Source organism: Megalopta genalis, chromosome 2 (assembly GCF_051020955.1).
Source record: "Megalopta genalis isolate 19385.01 chromosome 2, iyMegGena1_principal, whole genome shotgun sequence".
NCBI classification, from domain to species: Eukaryota; Metazoa; Arthropoda; class Insecta; order Hymenoptera; family Halictidae; genus Megalopta; species Megalopta genalis.
Genome location: NC_135014.1, coordinates 40,503,245 through 40,527,526, shown reverse-complemented (window position 1 = coordinate 40,527,526; position 24,282 = coordinate 40,503,245). Strand labels below are relative to the sequence as shown.

The following is a 24,282-nucleotide window of genomic DNA, read 5'->3' as shown; positions in this document are numbered from 1 at the left end:
TTAGTTTAGTTCACTATTATAAAATTTTAATCTTTTGACCGAAAGTGTATATTTTCAAAACTCCAAACTTCATTTGTATAATAATATATAATAGTAATAATAATATATAATAGTATAAGTGTATAATAAATTCTCTACAATGTAGAGAAATAAAAGAAAAGAAAAATATAGTTTAAAAGTAGATTAGTTTAGTATATGTTTACAAACTTTAATATAAGTGTGTGGATTGAAATAAAATTATCACTATTATAATAAATATAATAAGAATATTGTAATAAACAAAAAATAGAAATAGAAATAAAAATATTTCGTAATATAATTCATAATATAAAGATATTATTAAATTAAATAATTGGATTCCGCTTAAAAATCCAGTTTAGTAATAAAGGCTTGTACACAAAAATTGGAATTAAATCGAAACATCGTCGTCGCGATAATAATGTAAAATTGTTCGCCTAACCGTATTTCAGGTTGCAATTTATTAGTCATAAAACATTAAGAACAATGAACCGAGGGTGAGGTATACACGAAAGCTGTTATTAAACCTATCCCAGCGTGTATATTATAGTCAAGAGCAAGAGTAATTGTACTTAGTATCGTGAAATTATGATGCAATATATCAACTGTACGGTGACTATAAAGCTATAAATTAGGTCGTGCTGACGATCGGATAAACAACCAATAAAAGAGTAAATAAATCGATAGATCGATGTTGATAGGAGCGCCGCGATGGCAGTGAAGAATCACTCTGATCAAGGAACTAATTATTTTAAACGCTCGTCGACTACACAAATAATCAAATTTGATTTCCTCAAAAATGAATCTCTCGCGTGCTCAGCTTTTTTTGCATCAACCATATGGAAACGTGCGTTTTCCTAATTATGTAACGGATAATACCGCAATTAAGTATAATAAATAATTCTGAATCATTCTCATGTATGATTTCTTTTCCTATAGACTGTACTAACTAGAATGTGGATTCGATGCACATTTATACTAAAATTCACTAGCTGAAATACTAAACAATGAAGACATTAAATAAATTTAAAAATGTTCTTACATTTTCCATAATTTATGGAAATTATTTAATAAAAAAAGAAATACATTTTTATTTATCTTTTGTTCCTTATAATTTATTAAGTACATTTTTATTTCGCATAAACGATCCAGGCTAATAATAACTACGTTTATCGCAGAACTTTAGGTAAACTTCGATTTTTAAGAAACTATATTTGCGATAACTATGTGATTTCTATAACTACTGGAATACAATTCACATTATTTTTACTAAAGCGATAAGAATACAGCTTTTAAGATCTTAATTTAACAGCATTTTTATCAGAGAGATAAAAAAAACACCTTCTGAAATTTCATTCTAAAATTATTTTATCTGAGTTTAATAACCTTTTCTATAATAATTATAAAATGAATTTAATAAAACTGATTACGTGCGGAAGATCGGTACAAGTAAAGTTAATGGTAGAATATAATTACAACTGTCATCATATTATAGTAATAGTGACTAAACGCTAATTACGACTATTAATGCAAACAATTTTCAACTGATAGACACGTAGTTCAATAAATTTTATTCCGTGACAACTAATTTCGAATTTAAAGGATAATTTTGTAAAATAATTACAGAAACCCTAATTTTTACTTTCCCAAATCTTTAATCTTAATTTTAGTTTCTAGTTATAGTAATAGTGACTAAACACTAGTTACGGCTATGACAACCTAATTATCATAAATTGCACTTATATACAGTAATTGAAGTAGCTTATTGTAGCAGTTGTAGTAGCAGTAGTATACTGACAATAGAACAAAGCATAGATTAGCTGCAATTAATATTTATCTAATAAAAATGACACATCCAGCACAATAATGATTTCATGAATGTACCTAATATTATTATACGCAAATATTTCCGTGATATTTATCTAATAAAGCCAACGAATTGAGCATAATAGCGACCATGCAATTGCAACTATTATCACGTATCCCGCAACAATACGTATGCGTAATCGAAAATTCCATTAACTACATTCACAATAGAGCCAAATTATAGTTCACGCGTTTTAATGAAGAGAGCAAATAGAGAAGTTCAATAGAAAAAAGGATGGTTACTTCGCTTTTATCGAGCGGTCGCTTTTTCGATCTTGTCAAAGGCACGTTATCCAACTGGACATCGGTCCGATAAAATAAGAATAATGGAAAACCAATCATTAATATTCTATCGAAAGATTCGATGAATTCGAATTGGTACAAGTTCTGACAATAGCGCGTGCACTCGACCGAAATATTCGGGGAGGCTGGAATCCAACTTTCGACTTCCATTAACGTTCGAAAAATTTAAACGACCATATTGCAAATCCTTTCGAATCTGAATGGTCCGAAACCTCAGCGACGTCACTCGTCTGTAATCCATTTCTGTCGCATAACCAACGATCGATCGAGCTGCTTTGATTGACGTTCGAAACTTAATATTCGAAACACATCGGACAGAGGAGGCCGCGAAATATACACATGCATATATGTATAACGTGCTGCGCGAAGATAGTGCATTTAATATTGTAAATAAAGTAAATTATATCCTTTTGTCGAACACATGAAAACCTGAACGTTTTATAATAAGCGATGTTCCATGAGACAAGCGAATATTTTTATCGGAAATTAATTACTAATATCGTTAGTACTTTTATGGTCTTGATTCAGTCTGACATTAAATATTAAATATGAAATTTTGTAACGAATTTACAATTACGTTCGATATGACATTTGGAAGCTGAATAAATGAGAAACACTGTCTGTTATTTTAATCGGCGATTCAAGCAATCGTGATAATGATAGCTCCAGAAATATTTGTTATGAAATAACAGGAATTTATCCAGAATGATGATCTAGACTCTAGATTCTAGAGCTTCTGAAGGATATATGCACTAAATTATTGATAGAGAAATTACAAATTATGATTTTATGATTCAAAATGTGCACCAATGAGATGCAACATGCACCGATAAAAGCGAAACTATGTTTGAGTAGTTGTGAATTACAATTTATAGTACTTCGAGGTATTGAATGTAACGCGTTTAAACATAGACTTCATTGAAAATTATTTGAATTTTATAATGTTTGATCTCATTTTAATAGGAAAACTTTCAAAGGCTGATTGATGGAAGTTCGTTCATAATATAATGAAAACTAAGATGGTGTTCACACTGCTTTTGTGATTTACAGGCGGATTTGTCAGGCATTAATTTTACAACACGAAAGCTGTCCCACTAGTTCCTCCAGCTAATATTCTATCTGATTTATTATCCATGTATCTGGTCTATTGTACTTGCCGGATGACAGGCACGCGATGAACGCAGTCAGTGACAAAACAGAACTTCCGCGATTAGCAGACTGCGGCGGTTTAAGCAAACTATCACTTTCGCAGATAACCGTGCACAGTGAAATTTAGTAGGATTTTCGTTCAGTGTAGTAGTAGTCAAACCTGGGCAAATTTTATTTCAAATGAAAATAAGAAATAACGATTTGAAATAATTAATTTCGAACCGTTATTTTCAAAGCTGTTATTTGAAAATACAAATAATATTGATCCATTTGAAATAATAGCAATTTCAAATAATAATCAATTATTTGTTTATCTTTTTATTTTGAAATATGACCAAAGAAACAATCATCAAAATAATATGTAACGATAAGATTTTACTTTAAGAAATCGTTGCATTTAAAAACTTTTACTTAATCATTTCGCATATTACTATTATTAGATCAAAACGTAATTTTCAAAAAACGATTTACGATTATCTCTGATATAACTGTTTCAAATAATTCTAAAATAAAATAACACGTTATTGAAAAGATATCATTTCAAATAACGTTATCTCAAAAATCATCACAGGCATGTAAATAATTATTAGGTAAAATAACATGTTATTCGAAATAATATCTTAAAGAATGTTATTTCTAATATGCCCAGGTCTGGTAGAAATTTCGATAGATCGAGAATAATTCAATAATTTATCAACCATTATTGTCTTTTGTAGCAGTAATTCTTCGTTCGAGGTACACAGTTAAGAAATTCGGACTTGATTTATAGTCATCTCAACTTTACAAAGCTAACTTAATCCATCCATCCATCTCATTCATCCTCTCCTTTTTCTCCGTTTTTCTTCGTTTTTCGGTCTTGTTCGCGTAATCCATGTCTACCCTCATTGCCCTATTTGTTTTATATTACTTGTTAACCTATTTTTCTTTACAATGCGCTGCACACTATTCTCAGACTATTATTATATGTATATTCATGGTATTACATTATTTACATACTTTTTATTGTCGCTTGTGTTTTACGTTTAATAACATATTGTCATACTGTTATTGTTTTGTGCATGCATGCATACATAATATCGATTCAGTGAACCTTTTAAAACGAACAACGAAGAACTAACCCATATCTAACTTCTAATTACACTGCAGATCTTCATGCAAAATGAAAATTGTCTAGATATCATACAAGAATCAGGAGTCATACAGGAACATTTTCCCTTTTTTTTAATAAGTATAATAGATTGAAAACAATGTTTCGATTCGCTTCAATTCTCTATTTCTCTTCCTCCACTATTTCTTCTCTTTAAAATTACATCTACTCATTTTTTGTCACAAATACATCAAATCCACAGTATAATTATAATATCTGCAAATTGCTAGTTTTTGAGAACGATTTTAGCAATGCCATGTAATAAGAAGACAGCCGATCTATATGCAAAATAAAGAATAACTACATTGTTTGCAACAAAAATTGTTTGTTCAACAGAAACTCAAATAAAAATTCTCTTTCATTCTTAACTTCTTTAATAAACTGAAAATCTCTCGTCGTTGGGGTTCTCGTCGTTGAAATGAAATCACGCACGATGTAAATCGGTTTAATTTGCGCTGCTATCGGATTAATTAATACGCGAACTATAATAATGATAAGCTCTTCAATAAATGTAGTCCGACCGACGTCGCGATCGGACTCATTTTAATCAAACGAATCTCACAATCAGCTATCCATTGATGCTACAATTATAAGTGCTCCAGTTAAAATTTTTGTAACGTAAAGAAGGATGACGATTGTGAAAAAGAAAGAAGAAAAACATTAAACAACTTATTATATATTTGCAGTTATTAAAATCCGAAACTGTAATTACTTATTATACAAGTGATTACGATCGTAACTATATTTTGTCTGGTGTCATTCTAATAAATAAAAAAACAAACCAGATAAGTACGCCAGTAAACGTGTCATAAAAAAGGATAAAAGATCAAAGAAGTTGCAATCTTTTGCTTTGCTTGCATTAGCGCGAGTCTCTGCAGGCATAAAATTTTTCCAATTACGGTACGATTCCTTTAAAAAAAAAATAAACTGTCACTAACATAGTACGAAAATTACGTAACATGTTAAACGTACCTCTACCATAATTGTCGCTTGGCGGGCTCGAAGCAGCGCCAGTTACGGATAGAATACCGTTCCCGTCGCGGCGACATTGTAGCCACTGTAACCATCGCAATCGTGTGGCAGACGTCGTCGCAGGTATTAAACGACACCCTGCCAAAGAACATTCACCGGGCGTTTCATACTCCGTTCGAACGAGTCGAGGTGCGGGCATGCGAGGCACGTTTTACGTACAATACCAGAACACCGCGTCCTGCCATACATCAGGCAGTTGAAATATCGCGCTGATTAAATACACGCGTGTATCGACGGCGTTCTGCTCGTGATATTCACAGGTGCAGAAACGGGCGCGCGTGCTGCCGCAAAAACGCGGCACCGTGCTCCCCGGTGGAAACGACTGTGTGGCCGGGAGCCCTATGAAAAATGACCTGTCGAATGAGACTTGCTAATCTGAAAGCGATTCATCACACCCTTCCTTCCCTCTCCCGCAGTCTCCCTCGCGCCCCTCGACCCCTTGAACATTCACTGAATAAGTGGGCCGTTCCTGAAAACAGGTATCGGACTGGTTCTCTTCTTAACGAGATGCGTTAGTATTAAGTACACTCGCGCGATGATAACAGGCTCCAGGTGAGTCAGACAACGTGAATACGGCCGAGTATCTTGTTTGGATTTTATTCACGAAACGCTGACACGAGCCAGATTAGATATCAGGCGCCACGGCCCTTTAATTATCATATTAAAGGTCCTCTTCTCTCTCTTTCTCTTCATCTCTCTCTCCCTTCTCTCTCTCTCTCTCCCTCTCTTCACCTCTTTCTCACTTTTTTTGTCTCTCTCTCTCTCTCTCTCTCTCTCTCTTCACCTCTTTCTCACTTTTTTGTCTCTCTCTCTCTTCACCTCTTTCTCACTTTTTTTGTCCCTCTCCCTCTCTCGTGCTGATAGTTTTTCGAGTTTCAGCGGCAGCGACGCCGGTAATCTTTAGAAGAGGGTTGCCAGTCGCCATTCTCGTATAAGTAACATGGCATCGGGGTGTGAATAAATCGTTAGACATGTGCGAGACGAGTTTCTCTATACAGGCTGAACAACATAATTCGATCGGCCCAACCAGATTCTAAATTATACTCGACTGCAAAATTTATTGCCGGCTATAAATTAATTTCTTTCCAAAATAAGTTGATTGCGATGGACTCGTTCAGACGGTTCAGGCTACTTTTGTGATATCGAGGATTTCGAACCCCTTGCACACGAAGAATTTTCTTGAATCCCCTACCAGCAAGCGACATTTTAGATAAGATTCAAACATATTCGTATGGATTGTATAAAATTTAAGAGAAGTCCGTTTTTAATGGAGAAATAAATTTTATAGGCGTACTTTATAATAATATCTTTACCTGCGGGAGACGTTTATTAAATAATATAAAATTCTAGACAAATTTTTTGCGAATTAGATTATTTCTTGCATTAGTTTTATAAAGATCGGCAAACGAAATTGAATACTTGAACACTTGAATTTTCCAACATATAATATTTAATATTTTTACAGTATCTAGTTAAAAGAACTGATACAGTAAAACTCTGTTTATTCAAATATGCGAGATGCACGATAGTTCCGATAGTTTGGTAGTTGGTATAATAGGAGCTCACTAATTCTCCTCTCCACCGGAACTGGTCAGTTTCCGATGAGTTCGTATATTCGGAACCAAGCATGGCCCTGTTTAAATAGATGGGGTACAAATAAACGGAATGGCGATTTGTGAAGTATCATCAGGACTCTAGTGACTTTCACGGCTTTTTGATAGATAACTACGACGGCCGGCGTGCATTCAGCGAATTAGATTGTGGTTTTAATTGTTTGAACAGTCTTTGATTTTATTAGTCGAGTGAATACGAGATATCCGTTGTGATTGTCAAGTTCTATTAAAATGCAAATTCGTTTCGCGGGTTTCATTGATTGTATGAAATCAGTTAAAACAAATACTGAATTTAAAGTATGTTTTGCTAAAGTTTCGATACGATTTAATAAATACTAAATTTAAAATCAAGCTCGAAGATATACAAAAATTAAAATTTATTTCAGATTCGTATGTAGTATTTTGTTAAATTATTATTTATTTTACGCGATCTTTTCATGAACCAATTATGTTTCATTCGTGATCTGCGTTATTGGACGTAATATTTCGTAACAAGTATATGTAAATTATTCAGCATTAACAATTTGTGCATACTGAAATGCATATTACAGATAAATGCAATGCGAAGATATAGATAAGGATATTCTTTAATTGAATGTCAATTTGTATCCAATTTAATATGCTCATTAACTTCGTCACATGTTCGTGACGTACGCGATCTCGTATTTTGCATGAAACAAGTTAAATTAATTCTACACTCGTTATTTAACGTCATAACGTACGGCTTGATATTCTCGCGATCATCAGCTCCACTTTGTTACAAATATTATTTACGAAGAATATGTTTCGCGTAATGCGATATTTCAGAAATGGACAATTGGAATCCAAATAAATGAGGAGAACAACCGTGTTAATTGAAACATTATTAACAATAACAATCACCTGAACGGCACAGAGAGAACAAAAATGTCCAAAAGAAATATACACAGAATATGCTCGAATCACGCAAGCATGACTATCATCATTATTATTGTATGTATTGCTTTACCGTTAAATATCTTGTTACGATCGGAACGTTGTGATGCATTATCCTGCTGATAGCATTTTAAATTGCATCGTAATTGTAGCAGGACATTATCTCACAGAGGGGTGGCAATCTAAATTCCTGGAAACGCCGATATCGTTTATCGTTTTATGTGTTATCGGGCAAAATGTGCAAACCGATAAGATACGCATTAAGAATTCTACACCACGTATCGATACTATATCTTAACCCATTATGCTAGTTCTGATACGAGGACTCCCTATTCACGATACGTGCTCAATGACTGCACTGTATGGGCGATACAATTATTTATCCAGATTTAAAAATGCATTTTCGCCTTCGTGTTACGTAGACGTATCAGATACCGGGACATTTGAACCGAACAAAATTTAGCTTTTTTAAGAAGAGATTCTAAATGTAAATCTTTGGCTATAATGACTATGAACGTCATTTATTTACATTCCTAAAACGTGAGAAACAGTATTTGAAATTTGTGATACGCGATATGTATCGCTATTAGTTATGAAACAATTATATTTCGAGTGAATCATTTCATATATTAATTTTATAAAATGAGATAATAATTTTATATCTCATTTTATATGAATTCCGTAACTGAGAGAAATTTTTCGCTCGTTTCTATTATCGTGTCCGGTAACTGAAGCTTTTGCAATGGTTTTCTTTGTCGTGTAGGTTACTGATTCCCTCTGCGGCCGGCATTTTAGCCTTAACAAAATTAAAATTACGAAATGAGCAATTATAAAGAAATTTGATAATTCTGGTCTGCTATTATTTTAATATATTCTGCGTAATATATAAACGTAATAAAGCAACTTTCTAAGAAAGCAAAAAATATTGAATAACATTAAACACACCCTAGATTATATAACCCACCCATTTTAATAGTAATAATAATATATTTATTCTGATTTGTAACGAGTCTTATTGTAATCTTTTTCCAAGTAACAAATATACATTCAATAAGCAACTTATAAATAGATGATAGATTTTATGCACTTATGGCAAAAATGAAAAGCTAAAATATAAAATAATGTAACGTAAGATGAATTTAATAATACAGTTACACTATTTTTAACACATTAAAATTACAAAATTACTCAAGCAATCCATTCGCTTTTAATTAATTTCTATTTACTATATTCGTTTTGGAATATGTTCATTTTGCATAAACATCCGCAGTCTACTCGTAAACGTATTTTTACGATCTGAATAATCGTAAACTGAAGAATTAGTAACCCGCAATTTCAACGGGTCCCGTAATCCTACCGTTGAAAAGGACCATTAGGAAACATAAAACTGGTACATAAGGTGTTAAGATCTGCTGGATGCAAAGAGGATACAAAGTATAATAATCACCATGACGAATCTTGGCTTTCCCCAGTTTCTATTCCATTAAATAAATTATTTCGATTGTGCACGATTCTTGCGGTTGCTGGTTCAGCAGTTAACGTGTTAATCATTTTATTGTTCGCGTCACGCTGAAAAATAGCGGTCTGAAGACCTACAGGATCTTAATTGTTTCAATACTTTCAAGCCAGCGAAGCGGAATTTTTCTGGACAGCTGCAATTCGTATACGGTAAAGGCAATCCTTGGGCCTTTTGGTAATCTTCAGACAAAAGACGGCATCGGAGACTTCTTGCGCAATGGAACACAAATTCGTAATGTTAATAAATAATGTTCGCTAATACAGAGATTTGTGTAAAGATAAAATTTTGTTCGTTTTCTATGACGAAAAAATTAAAATCCTTTTAATCGTATATACGTGTCCATGTATTTTAAAAATTCATAGCTGACATAAATGTATATAATTGCAGAATCTACTAAAATACAGCATTAAATTTGTGTCATTATTAAACTGTGGATATTTATGCACAATAAACATTTTCAAACGCGGTTGTAAGAAGTAGAGATTGAATATAAATCAATCGTTTCTTTCAATAATTTTCGTAAGTTGAAAAGAGTGTAACAATATTATTATATTCATCACGTGCCTACACAATTTTATACGTCAGCTACACACTTTAGCTATAAATGCATAAAATTCGCGGTCTAGTTATTACCACACTGTAGATTTTTATGCAAAATAAAAATCGTCTGTAGCAATTGCAAGGAATAGAAACTAAACATGTAGGAAGTTCATTTTCTCAATAACTTCATCGAATTACAAAATAATACATTAATATTTGCAAGTTCTTTTAAAACTCTTACTATTTAGATCGCCAATTTTGCCAGTATTCAGTTTGTGTTACATAAATATTAATATATAATAGTTCGTATTACACGAACAGTAATATGTAATACTCTTCTTACATAATCACTGACTTAATAACACTATTGACCCTGCCAATTGATAACAAGAAATCATGACTTTAATCAAGACAAGCCTAGATCTTCGATATTAATCTCTCAAAGATTCCCGTATCAATTATATTTATTTTCAAAGAACAACGTCTAATTCATCACAATTACAGATATTTTTTACTGCACAACGTAAAATTACAAACCATCGATAACGTCGCGAATGAACAGGTACGTTCGGTGCCACTTTAGGGATCGAAGTGAGTGACTATTACGCCGATCGTGCGCTGTTAGATTTATCGTTTACATAGATCATAACGATCGCGATTCTTTATATAATCACGGTGAATGCGCGATGATCGATGCCTAGAACAATTGGGTCAAATAACACGAACGTATGTGGATCTGTGTAACAGATGCGCACGACGGTTGATGGTTTTGAAACGAATTCCTGAAAACAACCGCTGTGGACCGTGTTCTATAACCACGAGGGCGTCAGTCTGTTGAATCATGGTGTCACGATATCGTGCCACTTTTATACCGTCTGTTGCTTCTGGTTTGCGGTCGCATTTTATCCCGCTTCAACTGATTATCATGTTTATTATTCTCAATCTAAACATTTGTTTCAATAGGTTATCGTCTAACTAGGACGAAAATGCAGCCTCTATCATCTAAAAGATGCTTAGAAATTTCCCGAGAATTTATACCAATATGCTGTATCAGATCCATGTAAAAAAGAAACAAATATATAAAGTATTTTACGATGCACAAGGCTCGAATAATTGTATCTCCTCTTCCCAAATTGTCCATTTTTGTGAGCAATATATATATATATATATATATATATATATATATATATATATATATATATATATATATATATATATATATATCTTCGATTTATTTAAATTATTAAAAGGAAAAAAATACATTATTCTGTTCATTTTCTGTTTTTGACAATTGACTCAAAGCATTTTTATTTTGAATAAAGATTCGCGGTCTTATTACTGGACTGCCGACTTTTAAGCAAAATAACAAATTGCCTAAATCGATTGTAAGAAATATGAACTAAAAAAATATTAATTCTTCCTTTTAATAGTTTCATTAGATTGAAAATAATACGATGACATTTTTAATTTCGTCTAATCTTTCTACTATTTTAAATCAAAGCCGTACACATTTGTGCAATAAATGCATAAAATTCGCAACTTATTCCACAAAATAAGCCGAAATATCACAAAGCGACTGTCACGAACTTGAATAGGAAAGTGCGAAACGCGTGCCACGTTTACAACTTTTTATTGTTAAGTTATAGGCAAACTAATTGTAAGTACCATACTCGCATAATTACGTAAATCGAATATGGTTATTTCCACACTTAGCTCGGGCACTAATTATTGAGTAAATTGGCGTAGAGTCTATACTAATAAAGCAAATACTGCTAGCGCAAATAAACATACAAGATGAAACGCATGTGACATTATGTATCGATTGCCACTCGTGTTAATCGCATACAGAAAGGTAAATACCGTGTACGATCACATTTGCAAGACGCTTAGGGCGATATTCAAAAGAATTTTTCTAGAATATTAACCAGGAGATATTCAGCTTACAATATTACAAAATTAATAAATATTTTCAAATTTCACTATTTACAGAATATTCAGAAATATTTTTCAATTTGAGAGATATTTGTGGAATTTTATTTCATATCTAGCAACGTACCCTTATTGCTTGCAATTATTCCAATTAAGCATTATTGACACACTTGCTCATTCGCAGAATTATCGATGCATTATTAATGTTCTTTTTGCACAGTCTAGAATAATATAAGGCACAAAAAATTTAGCAAAAACTTTGTTAAAAACCAGTTATCAAGTTCTAACAGTTATTAACGTCATTTGAATAATACTTTATATTTTTTTGAAAAATGTAGGCATGTTAATAAGCATCATACTAGAAAGTGAAATGTTTTAATTTTTAAAATCGCTTGGATAATTTTGAACAGCACTAGAAGAGCTTATATACCATTTAGGTCGTATTTGAAGAAAAATTATTGATTACGCTAATCAAACTTTCACAAAAATATCCTATTGATACTACATGTTAGTGATATAATTGTACGCATTTACAGCGCACGTGATACTTCAAAAATGACGTGACATTTACTACAATTAGACTGCGGGTCATTGTGCAAAATAAAAATTTTCATCATAAATTCAAACAAACAGGACCAAAACAGAAGCTTTCTTTACTTAATTATATGAGTAATTTCTTGACAATATATAGTGATTCGAATTTCAGTAACTTATTTTTCTAATAAATGCATAAAATCCGCAGTTTAATTGTAATTAATCTACTGTTATCTATTAATTCAATTGAAAACTTGTCAAATTACTCAATAATACTATAGCGCCCCGAAAAATTAAATATAAAGCAAACTCTTATACATTCACTACTTTTTGACTTTATGCATTTCTGAGTTAATTAGTAGTCAATAAACATCAGCCTCAAATTGCAAATAAAATTGTATAGCAAAGCAATCTTGCTCGTCCGTACGCGTGTATGGTTTACGGATTCCCCCGAAATCGGTTTTATTACAAAAATTAAAAAAAGATTCACGTTTGTTCGCAGCGTAAACAGCCTGCAGCTGTTGTCCAGAAATTCCACTTCGCAAGATTGACGTAAATAAAACAATGGATTCACTGCTGGTTTTCAAAAACCCATTTCGCGGCGTGCCAAACTACTACCTTTTGAGATGTCAGATATTCAGAAAATACATCAGCATTTCGGCGAAACTGTCTCTAAACATTGCAATAAACACTAACGAACAATTTTTTTCTACTAATTAATCCACTGTCACAATAGTTCCTATGTTCTTCGACAATAGATTCTCCTATACGAGGTTTATTGTAAAAGTTATTTGGGACACTGGTCGCATTAACTGCCTGCACAATAGACCGCCGTTTAAAACAATTAACCTAGAATGGACGTGTAAAGAATGTGGAGTATCTGAAATGAAACATGCCAATAGAATAGAGTATTACATATTTTTTACAGAAACTTCAAGTAATAATATTATACAATATTAAAATGTACAAACTGTAGGTATTATAAAAGATTAGAAACAGTCAAAAATCAAAATTACTTGTAAAATGTTTGTAGAAGTAAATCAAAGTCGAGGTTTGCATGAAAATCTTTCTCATGATTTCATCATTACCTTTAGACGGATCATTGAGCGAAATAAAAATTGTCTGCAACCGTTGCAAAGAAACAGGAGTAACTTAAAAGTTTTAATCCTTCTTTGATAATTTTAGTAGGTCGTAAACTATTCCGTTACACGGGAATGAAACATGTGGGGTCTTTGTCGACAAGGTTTATGACACGAACGTGACGAAAAAGCTATTTGTGAGATTAGAACAAATTTCTTATTTGGTGTTCTCATTTGGTGTTCTCATTCGATGTTCAACTTTTCGTTCTCGTTTTTCTCGATAGCTATGGTGTGTCATAAACTCGACACTTCCGAAGGGTCTACCTAAAATCGTAGCAGTATTCAAGGCCATCGATCGTTGACCACGAGGAAGCTCGCAAAAGCCTTCGAAGATTCGACGTCCATGCAGAACCTTTCCAGAGTTGGGCCCGCTTAACCCTTAAATGCATATTGTTGCCAATTGTCTACATTCCAGTTGCACTGAATTTTATTCAAAAACCTGAGTATGCGCGTTTCCGAACACACGTTGATAACAATAGACAATAGACCATGTGTGAAATAAAAGACTTGACATTACTTTTGGCGAGTAAGTTATATGTTTTTTGACATTTGAACGCGGTGGGTGATAACTTCCAGGTTGCAAAGGATTTTCACGGACCGAGTGCATCGAATGCAAGGTTGCTTTGTGTCGCAACAAAAATCGCAATCGCTTTGCCGCATTTCATTTATAAATAATGTGAAAATTCCTATACTAATAGATAATATAAATACGTGACCATTTGTTTACGTCTACAATAATTTTAGCAATAAACACATATCGTTGCCAAAAGTCTACGTACAACTTTTTTTCGAAATAAATACTCAATATTATTACCTAGATTTTTTTATTTATTTTTTACGTAACCTATGACTGCATTCCTATAAAATACGATCTTTTAAAATTCAAAACAAAAAATCATGCATTTAAGGGTTAAAGGGTTCGGAAAAACGTGGATGATACTTTAAGGATGCGCTGCTTGGAAAATTGTATCTTTTCAGCAAGGACCAATCGGTGCGATTCCTCTGCATGGCAGTGGAAGTTGTCGTACCGACTCCGAAAAACGAGATTCATTCGAACAGTCGCTTACGAACAGTCGTACACAAATATTCAGAAATAGTCCGTAGTTCGAGACAACTGTTTTCTGTCAGTTGAGAAACATAATTGAAATAGCTCTTACCTATCATACGCGGCAATATTTCAGCGACACGGAAATCAAAACGCGTCCGCGCTCGGTTCAATTTGGACCTTACAACACCGGATGGATTCGCAAAACCAGCGCGTTAATATCTGTGCATCGTAACCTCAATTCATGAACAGATATAAACACAATTTATGAACACATAATAAATGTGGTACGAAATGTGCGAAATGTTTACGATTTTCATACAAAGAATATGCAATAAAACACAACAACGTTGTGTATACTCAGTGCACATAAATAAAAAGTATGTTTCTAAAATATTCCATTTTTTAAGCGAACTCCTCTCCTTCTCATATTGCAAACATTATTAGATAACATGCTATACAGGATAATAAAAATTCGGCTACGGGTTAAACGTGACCCGGTGTCGGCTCGCCGCGTTACACATTTACGTCGACTATTCAAGGATTAAATGCTTTCAATTTTTCACTGTTTCAGATTGTATCTGTGCAGAGTAAATCATTATAGTTTTATCGCAAATATACAACAGAGAATATTAACTATATCAGCTTGCAGCTTACGTGTTTTACGTATTCATGAGAAAAATGGTTAGGTAAGATATAAAATAATGAAAATATTCAAAGAATTTAAAGACATCCATGTGTTATTTTCAACTTGGTGAAATTTTTAAGGAATGGAAGGAACTGTTTGACTCGTGTTTGCTGCAATCGATGAAAATAAATTTTATTTTGCACAAATTATAACAAGAAATTATAATGCACAGTCTCCTAAGGTAATTAAAAATAACTTAGTTAAATAATATTATTATTTAAATATTATTATATTATATATTATTATTTAAATATTATTATATTATATATTATTATTTAAATATTATTATATTATATATTATTATTTAAATATTATTATATTATATATTATTATTTAAATATTATTTGTGTCAACGAATATGTTCCTGCTCGTGTATAATAGAGCGTAAGTAGGGTTATGTTGTATTCAGTTTTATTACTGTTACTAGATGTTTTCACGCTGGGATTTTGGAAATTCTTAATTACGTATCTATAAACATCTTCCGTCTAAACGCGGGATACGCTCGTAATTATTACGGAACAGATCATTAGCGTACCGTTGCGTTCGAAGCACGATTTTTAATGGAATAAACACGTAATTAGATAATTGCCAACAAAACTTTTGTGCCCGCGGAGTGTTCGTTAATTAGTTAAAACGATGCGACCACTGAAATTGCCGTGTGTATTGTTGCGTGAATATTCGAAATTATTCAATTCTCGAATTTAACACGCTTACAATTCTCGCCGCGAGGCTTTCGGGCAGAAGTCCTGTCCTTTGGGAAAAGTGTCCTAATATTTCGCAACACACAGGAAACAGTCCTGTCGTGGCTCGAATGACACGCTGATAAGTTGAACGTGGCTCGGTGTTTTATCACGTTTGTAGAAGAGAATTACGATGAATTGGACACGTATTGAATGGGGCATTAGCATTATCTCAAAATTTGTGAATCATTCTATAATAAAATTGTACTTGTTCTGTAACTATATTATCTAATTACACCTAATTTGAAGTCAATACCAGTATAATATTTTAAATAATTTATTAGGATTTAAATTATTTAATCAATATAAAAATAATTTAAAATATAACGTTAGAATTATAATTTATTAGGTATTTACATTACAATAATAATTTTATACGTATCTATAGACAATAAATATTTCTTTTGCTTGAAAGTAATATTTTTCCTTTTTTTTACGTAACATTGTATGGAACACAGATACTTTTGATCGAGTTTTTCTTTATTGCATTCAAGAATGTTGACATACATATATCATCGGATAGTCTTTTTCGATCGTAGTAATTCAACAAGTTAAATTTTGAATATTATTATCAAAATTGATGAATGAGACGCACAGAATATCGGTAGAAAATGAGTGAATGAAACATGTGGCATAAAAGATGCCCTAAAATTTTCTTCTTTATTATATGATTAATTTTTAAGATACCATTATTCAGAAATTTTTTTGATAATCCTTTTTCATTTTCTCTTTATTGAAAGAATTATTTTTTGTCATGAAATACAAAAATGTGATATTAACACAAGGATGTAAAGAGGATTTATGTAATTCATGATTAGTATAATAGTAGGTCATTAAGTATGAAATGCATAGTTTATAATTTTATTATAAGATTAACACCAGTATCGCCTTATTCTGTTCCACTATCCCATTCAGTGCAACAAATTGATGCACTTTTTCAAATAATTAAAAATAATGTTATAGTAAAAGAACTGATGTGTCTGGCATGCTTCAAAACAAAATTAGATAGGTCGTTTAGTTTGTTGTTATCTCGTCCTAAATAAAAATGTTCCATTCATGTCAGTGCTACCCTACTCGACGAACGGCCTTCGGAATTTAAAATGGCCAAAGTGTTGGCATTGCATCGACTTTCGAAACTATTTCTGTTACTGTTACGCGAATCGTTGGTAAGTTGATCCACGACCTTAATACATTTATTATGGAGAATTTTAAATTCCATACGTGCGTTCATACGAGCGCGAGTATTCTAAGGATTCAATGCGAGCTTGAATAAATTGGAAACGCTTGCGAGCCGCTCTATGCCGTGCACAGATAGCATTCTAGTTCAACTACATCTAAATCGGGAGCAGTAATTGCTGTATACATACGCGTCATCTAACCCTTGATAACGTTTCTAGGTCTAATGAGTCCGCACAATGTGGTCGCCATTGTATATCGACATCGAGCAGAGATTACGTAGTCGGACGAAAAAGCGATTGCCGGTCGAAGATATAATAGGATACTGAGTCAACCTCTTACCTGTGCATGCTCCGCAATGTCCTACGCTCGTATCAATGCTACCTTAACGATGAGAAATGCACGAACGAATGTGACCCTGTCAACGATTCTATTTCTGCGAAATTCATAGCGCAACACGTGTACAATGTTTCGCCAAATTAAAAGCAAGACGAATATTTCATTCGGTTCGCTAAGAGGATTTTCTCGAGCTTCTGTTCTCTTTTCTTTATTTCAAGCAATTTTAATCTCTCTTAAGATTATTTGGAATTACATTGTACGTACAATATGTTGTCGAGAGGTTACAATATTTCATACAGATAGTATCGCAGCGTTTTTAGAAACGAGTAGAGAACATTACAAATTTCGAATGCTGAACAAATTTAACGCTGTATGATGATGGGAGAGAGTATTCCAATTTTTTTATTTAACTGAAAGAAAAACTATTTTTTGTAAAAACAAAATTTCAAATGAAACTTCAAAATTTCAGATTTTCTACTTATTATGCATTATACATCTTTAAACAATGTTCTATCGAATCGACATTAATCATTAAGTAATGAAGTATAGGCATGCATGTTTAGGTAAGCGACTCGTAAGTAATTCTCGAAAAACGCGTTCTTTACTAACTTTGATACATGATCTAAAATTTTGAATAAGTAAAGCTAATGTGCGCTTTGCAAATGCATTTCAATTCCTTTGAACATGTTACGTAGTATTCGAGGAAAACGTTGTTAAAGTTAGAAGTTTCCATATGAATGTCTTCGTTAGAAGCGAAGAAATTTTCTCGAAGAAGTATTTTCAGTCGAGGAGACAGAATTTTGTGAACTTTATATACTGACAATCATATCAGAGCAATCATGTGTATTTGACTGGATCTTTTACGAACTTATAATCATCGTATCTGATTGTCTGAGTTATGCTATAAGACACATCGTTAAAATATTCGCTGTAGACTCACAATCAGATAAAAATGTTGAAAAGACATCATTTTTTCATCAATTTTTGAAAATGTCTTTTTAGCCATCTTCTAGTAAACTAACACCTCTAACATCCCAAACGAAGTTTCGATCGCTTGGTCCAAATATAAAAAAGTTATTCCATTTTAAAAGGTGTGCGAATACTTTCTTCACCTACTGTATACAGAAAAAAATAACTACGTGAGTAGATCTTTTATTAATAATTAATGTTTCATTTGTAATATATATATATTACAAATTATTAATAAAAGATCTACTCACGCAGTTATTTTTTTCTGTATACAGTAGGTGAAGAAAGTATTCGCACACCTTTTAAAATGGAATAACTTTATTATAATTGGGCAAAGCGGTCTAAAATTTTTTTGGGGATGCTAGAGTGATTAGTTTACTAGAAGATGGCTATATATATATGTATAATATTATCTATAACTACAATAATATGAATACAGTAATTATTAATTTATAGCTATATTACAATTATTAGTTTCAATAATTACTGTATTTATATTATTAGTTTTAATAATTACAATATAGCTATAAAAACCGAGAAATTACGAACGAACGAAATAAAGCAAAACTAACAAAACTGTGTATAGACTAAAACTATACCAAATAAAAAAATTATGAAAGAACAACATGAAAGCTAATTATCAAAACTAACAATGCACTAATTTTATACAAAGTCAATGAGATCTGAAAGTACAATACTGTAAAACCAATACGGAATCGTCAGAATTGCAAAACACAGAATATGTTTCTTACATGGCCCCTCGAAGATTCAGATTGAACAGCGAGGCTCGACGGAAATACATTCTTTTGTTCCAATTTCCATTCAAATAAACGCTTCGATCAAATTTGACCTCGCCACCGCCGACCGAGCGTTAAAAAAAAACAAGAAAAGAATAAATCGTTCCACGGGTGTTTCATCCGTTTGTTTGACAAAAGTCATTGAAAGTGTTCCCTTCTCCGCGTGACCATTCCCATTGCTCGCGTCTTGTATTGTTCGTTCGACGCGTCGCGTCGAGTAGCGTCGAGTCGAGTGGAGCGCGGATCGACGCAGCCATTATGCTCGTTAATTGCATCAACCGAATCGAAATACTTGGAATCGTGATTGTACGGGCGTCTTGTGTAAGGGAAATGTGCAACAAGTGTGACTGCTTCATCACTCTCCCGTGTGCGTGGGTAGGCGTGAGAAACTCGGCGCAGCGCGGATCAAGAAAGATGGAGGAGGTCAACGGGCGAGAAGCAGAGAAAGAGCAAACGTTCGAAAGGTTGCATTGCTCAGATTTTCTCGAGTTCCCCGTGACCTGGAGCCGCGCGCGACTCCAGTCTGGGCAAACAAAGAAAAGGGGAGAGTTACGCCCGTTCCTTCGTTCGTTCGTTCGTTCGTTCGCTCGCGATTCCCTTTCCCGCTCGATGTGATGCAATGAATCTTCTCGCTGAATACTCCATAAACAAGGTTAAACAAGGAACACGTCGACGTGAATTAATTTCAGTCGGCTCAGACCAGCGGATCCGAACCTAAAGCTAGTCGTATATCATAGAACATTTTACACACAGGAGATTTTTTATTTCAGAGCTGCCGTTCGCACTATTTCTCGGCCTCGCAGCCGAAAACCAAAAATCGGTTTTGCAAATGTAACTTGGAGACTGATATGATTTATTTAAAAAATGTAATCAAAATCAATACTGAGTTCTCAAACTACTGTATACAATATCAAGATGTAGGTGATACACACTTTGTGTAATAAAATTAAATTTTATTTCTCATTTATGTGTGTATCTGGTTTTGTGTTATAAAATCATTTGTGTACTTGACGAATTGATTTAGAAAAACTGAATACATATATCGAAGATATTGAGACCAAATTGACTAACTGAATCAAATACATGTATATATATGTATAATGTGTAAAGTATACGGTTATATAAATAAAGCTTATACGTATACATTTTTTTACTTACAGAAAATTTTAACAAAATACATACGCACACGTCCTAAGATTTCAGGTCAGATGAAATAACTGATTTATGAATTCTACTTGTGCAATTGTCCGAATCATAAAACTGCATACGTCGATCATTTTAAAAACCGTTGCTAAATAGTTGCGCTCATAGTTTATTAACGATCCTGCGAGATTTCGGCTAATGTAGCTATTCAGTTTTGCCAAGATATGAGCAAACTGACGTTTCGGTTCTCGGTACTCCAATTAAATTATGATTACACTGGGAGCTTTAGAAGGTCAACAGATTAAACGTAGTAGAACCCGGATTTTCATCACGTAGAACGTTGTCATTTTAAGGTATGGGGAATTTAATTTGCGCGGCAGAACACACGGACATTCCCATTATAATTGAACTTCATGAGAATGCATAGGAATTCCTTCTTTAGAGACCAACAAATCTTCTCTTCTCCTTCAGACGAAAGAACGCGTAATGAAATCATTATGCGACGTCTGACATTTCTGCCGCATCTCAGTCAACGTATTATAACAGTCCGCATGACCTTTCTCATAAAAATAAGTCCAATTAGATTTTAGTTCAGTTTAAACTACTTTCATTTCTAGTATTTACGCACAGAAATTTGTTAGGTCACGGCGATATTTTTATGTGATTTTGTGTTTAATGATGGGTCCGATGATAAAAACTGTCTACTTGTAATTTCGTATATTACGTTTATTAACCCGAGAAAGATAACCTACGTCGCAGAGGCGCCTGCGAAGACTGTTGATTTTTGTTAATTTTTCATAGAGGTCTAGTGATTTAAGTTTAAAATTACTTAAAATATAAAAAAATATAATATAAATGCATTTTATTTTTACAATAATGCCAAACCTTTAAAATGACTAGATTAACTTAAATAAATATCCATTGTTAGTATAAAATTGACGCCTTAGAAAAGCATGCGCCTCTGAAGCGTATGGTTATCTTTTACGTACGTTGTCATATGGTTATCTTTCTAGGGTTAAAACTAATATATTTGATATCTGTTTCTATTATACTCTTTTATATTGCATGAAATCGTATAATTACAAGACAATTTATCTATTTTATTAATGAGTACATATGCGTAATGATTAGATTATCCAAAACATTGGATACATATTCATCATCCAAATCTAACGATGATTCACTCTAATACAAAATTCGCAATAATAGTTACAAGCCATATTTTACACTACATAACAGGTAAAAATAGTAGCCATTACATTAATGAAAACGAGTATTGAATGTTAATTGTTGAGAATCAACTACAGTTACTTACAATGGTTTTCGACATATTCTAATTATTACTCAGGAGCTGTACATATGTAATTGCACTTTTGTGGACTGCAACACCGTCGCTGTTGCACCAACTTATCATTGTGCGTTAAACAACATTAAATGAAACGTTTCAATTCATTATCAATATCAAATTTCTTACTTTATAATTAGCTTCGTAATTACATGCGACAGCCAGTCACAACGACTGATCTTTCTATTTTGCTTCGTTTGCATTGATGGTTCTATCCGACCTTGCGGATAGGGTTGAAATAAAGGGTTAAAATAAAGTCACAGTTACATTAAACAGTATTCCACAGCGTTCTATTTAATAGCTCAATTTCCAATATCTAGCATGTGTGTTTCCGTATCAAAATTGAGAAAACAGAAGATGGTGTTGATCAGTTCAGCTTTAGAGCGGATCATGCGAATACCTGGGGCGACGTCCAAGTGAGAGATTCTCTGTACGAGTGGATCTAAATCTCGTAATCGGTGGTTGTCGACAAGGCATAAATGTGTAGCAGAATTTCTTTAACGCACTATTACCGATTTGATTTATTACGTTCCTCTGACCCGAGATAAACGCGCGAGATCCTATTATTCAAACAGGACGATTTCAGAACCCCCAGCGAGAATTACACGAAAATCGTGAATTATCGCATCCGTTTCATTCATTTCATTTCCGTGCGACACATATGTATTTCCGTGCTGCCAGAAACAAAGCAGAACAATGATTAAAGTACACGCGTAGACCGAAAACAATATCCGAAAAAATTGTTGCGAAATGAATCGGAAATAAAATCGTGTTTGATGTTCAAGTTGAAGAGCTATTAGCCGCCAAATGCGAAATAAATAATTCCCGAAATAATATATGTAATAGGAAGATTTTATTTTCAGAAATCGTTATACATCAATATTTCAAAAGTAATCACGGCCAGAGTAATAATTATGAAATAAAAGGACACACGTTATTTCAGATAATATTTCAAACGATGTTACTTCAAATGTGCCCGGATCTGGTTTATAACCGAAACCATTTGAGTCGAAATAATAATCGTTCTGCATCGATTTGTTTCACATTGATTACAACAGTTGTAGTCCTTGAAAAGAATAATGGAAACAAACCTGCGTGCGTTGGTATCTCTATATTTTTAGTCGGCGAGTGTACAAAATGCTCATGCTCGCAGCGTTGAGTACATTCTATCGATAAGGGTTTAAGATAAAGCCGGCTGATAACGTTGAATCGTTTCCGTATGCCCGCGGTACGTGGGCCGATATCATGCAAATGATTACGTAACGTACGTGTGTCACGTAGACTCGGACATTTGCACGTGGCCGACGGGGCTGATGACTCGGGCTATTGAAATTATTCGCGCGTTAATTGCTTCGTTCGGTGCCGATGCTGTTAAATCGATTCGACTTACACGTTTGTTACCAATCACATTGTCGGGGCTAACAAACAGTTGGCATTTGAATTTGACCCTTCCGAACAGTGTTTGAATTCGAATTTCGCCTCTCGAAATTTGAATTTAAATTTAACCGTTCAAATTAATCAATTGGATCGTCGGGATTTACGTAAGCCCGCGTGCAACCTCCTATGTCACACTACTGTTTCAATTAGAGCGCTTGATATTTTCCTTCGACTCCTAGTTTCGCGTAATCAGCGCGTGAAGTTGTTCGAACGTGGAAATGAAAAGCAAGGGTTATACATTCGATACGAAGCAAAGATTTCAGTTCGAAGTGATTGTAATAGTTTTCTTGAATTAGGTAACAAACGTCAAAATTTGATTCGTGTTTCTGGCAAAATATTTCGATGATTTCTGATCAACCTACGTCCGCCATATAAATCTGTACGCAAGCGTCCTTAACCCGAGAAAGATAACCTACGTCGCAGAGGCGCCTGCGAAATAAACAATTGACTGCACCGTGGATGACGCAAAGACTGGAAGCACCCACTTTGCCAAGGCATGTGCGAAGCAACATTGAAAATATTCTTCCAAAATCTGCTGTACAGGCTTCCACAGATGATGAAGAAGAACCCTCAGCCAAAAAAAGGCGTTATTGCAGTCTTTGCACGTCTAAAAAGAAAAGAATGTCAAAGATGACCTGTGCCAAATGCAAAAAGACAGTTTGTGGTGAACACAAGAAAGACGTTTGTCATGACTGTCTCTAAAGAAATTTTTTATAATATTATAGTTTTTTTTACACTGATTATATTATAGTCTACTAGTTTGTAAGGATAAAACACTATTTTTTCTGATATTTTACGGGATTTGTTCCCATAAACCGAAGACTGTTGATTTTTGTTAATTTTTCATAGAGGTCTAGTGATTTAAGTTTAAAATTACTTAAAATATAAAAAAATATAAT

At 33.4% G+C, this 24,282-nt stretch overlaps 1 protein-coding gene across 3 annotated transcripts in view; it reads right to left on the bottom strand.

Annotated features, from left to right (window-relative positions):
- Positions 1-24,282, bottom strand: part of LOC117219489 (CCR4-NOT transcription complex subunit 6-like) — an 816,126-nt gene that overhangs the window by 417,326 nt on the left and 374,518 nt on the right. The gene's annotated exons all lie outside the window — the stretch shown is intronic.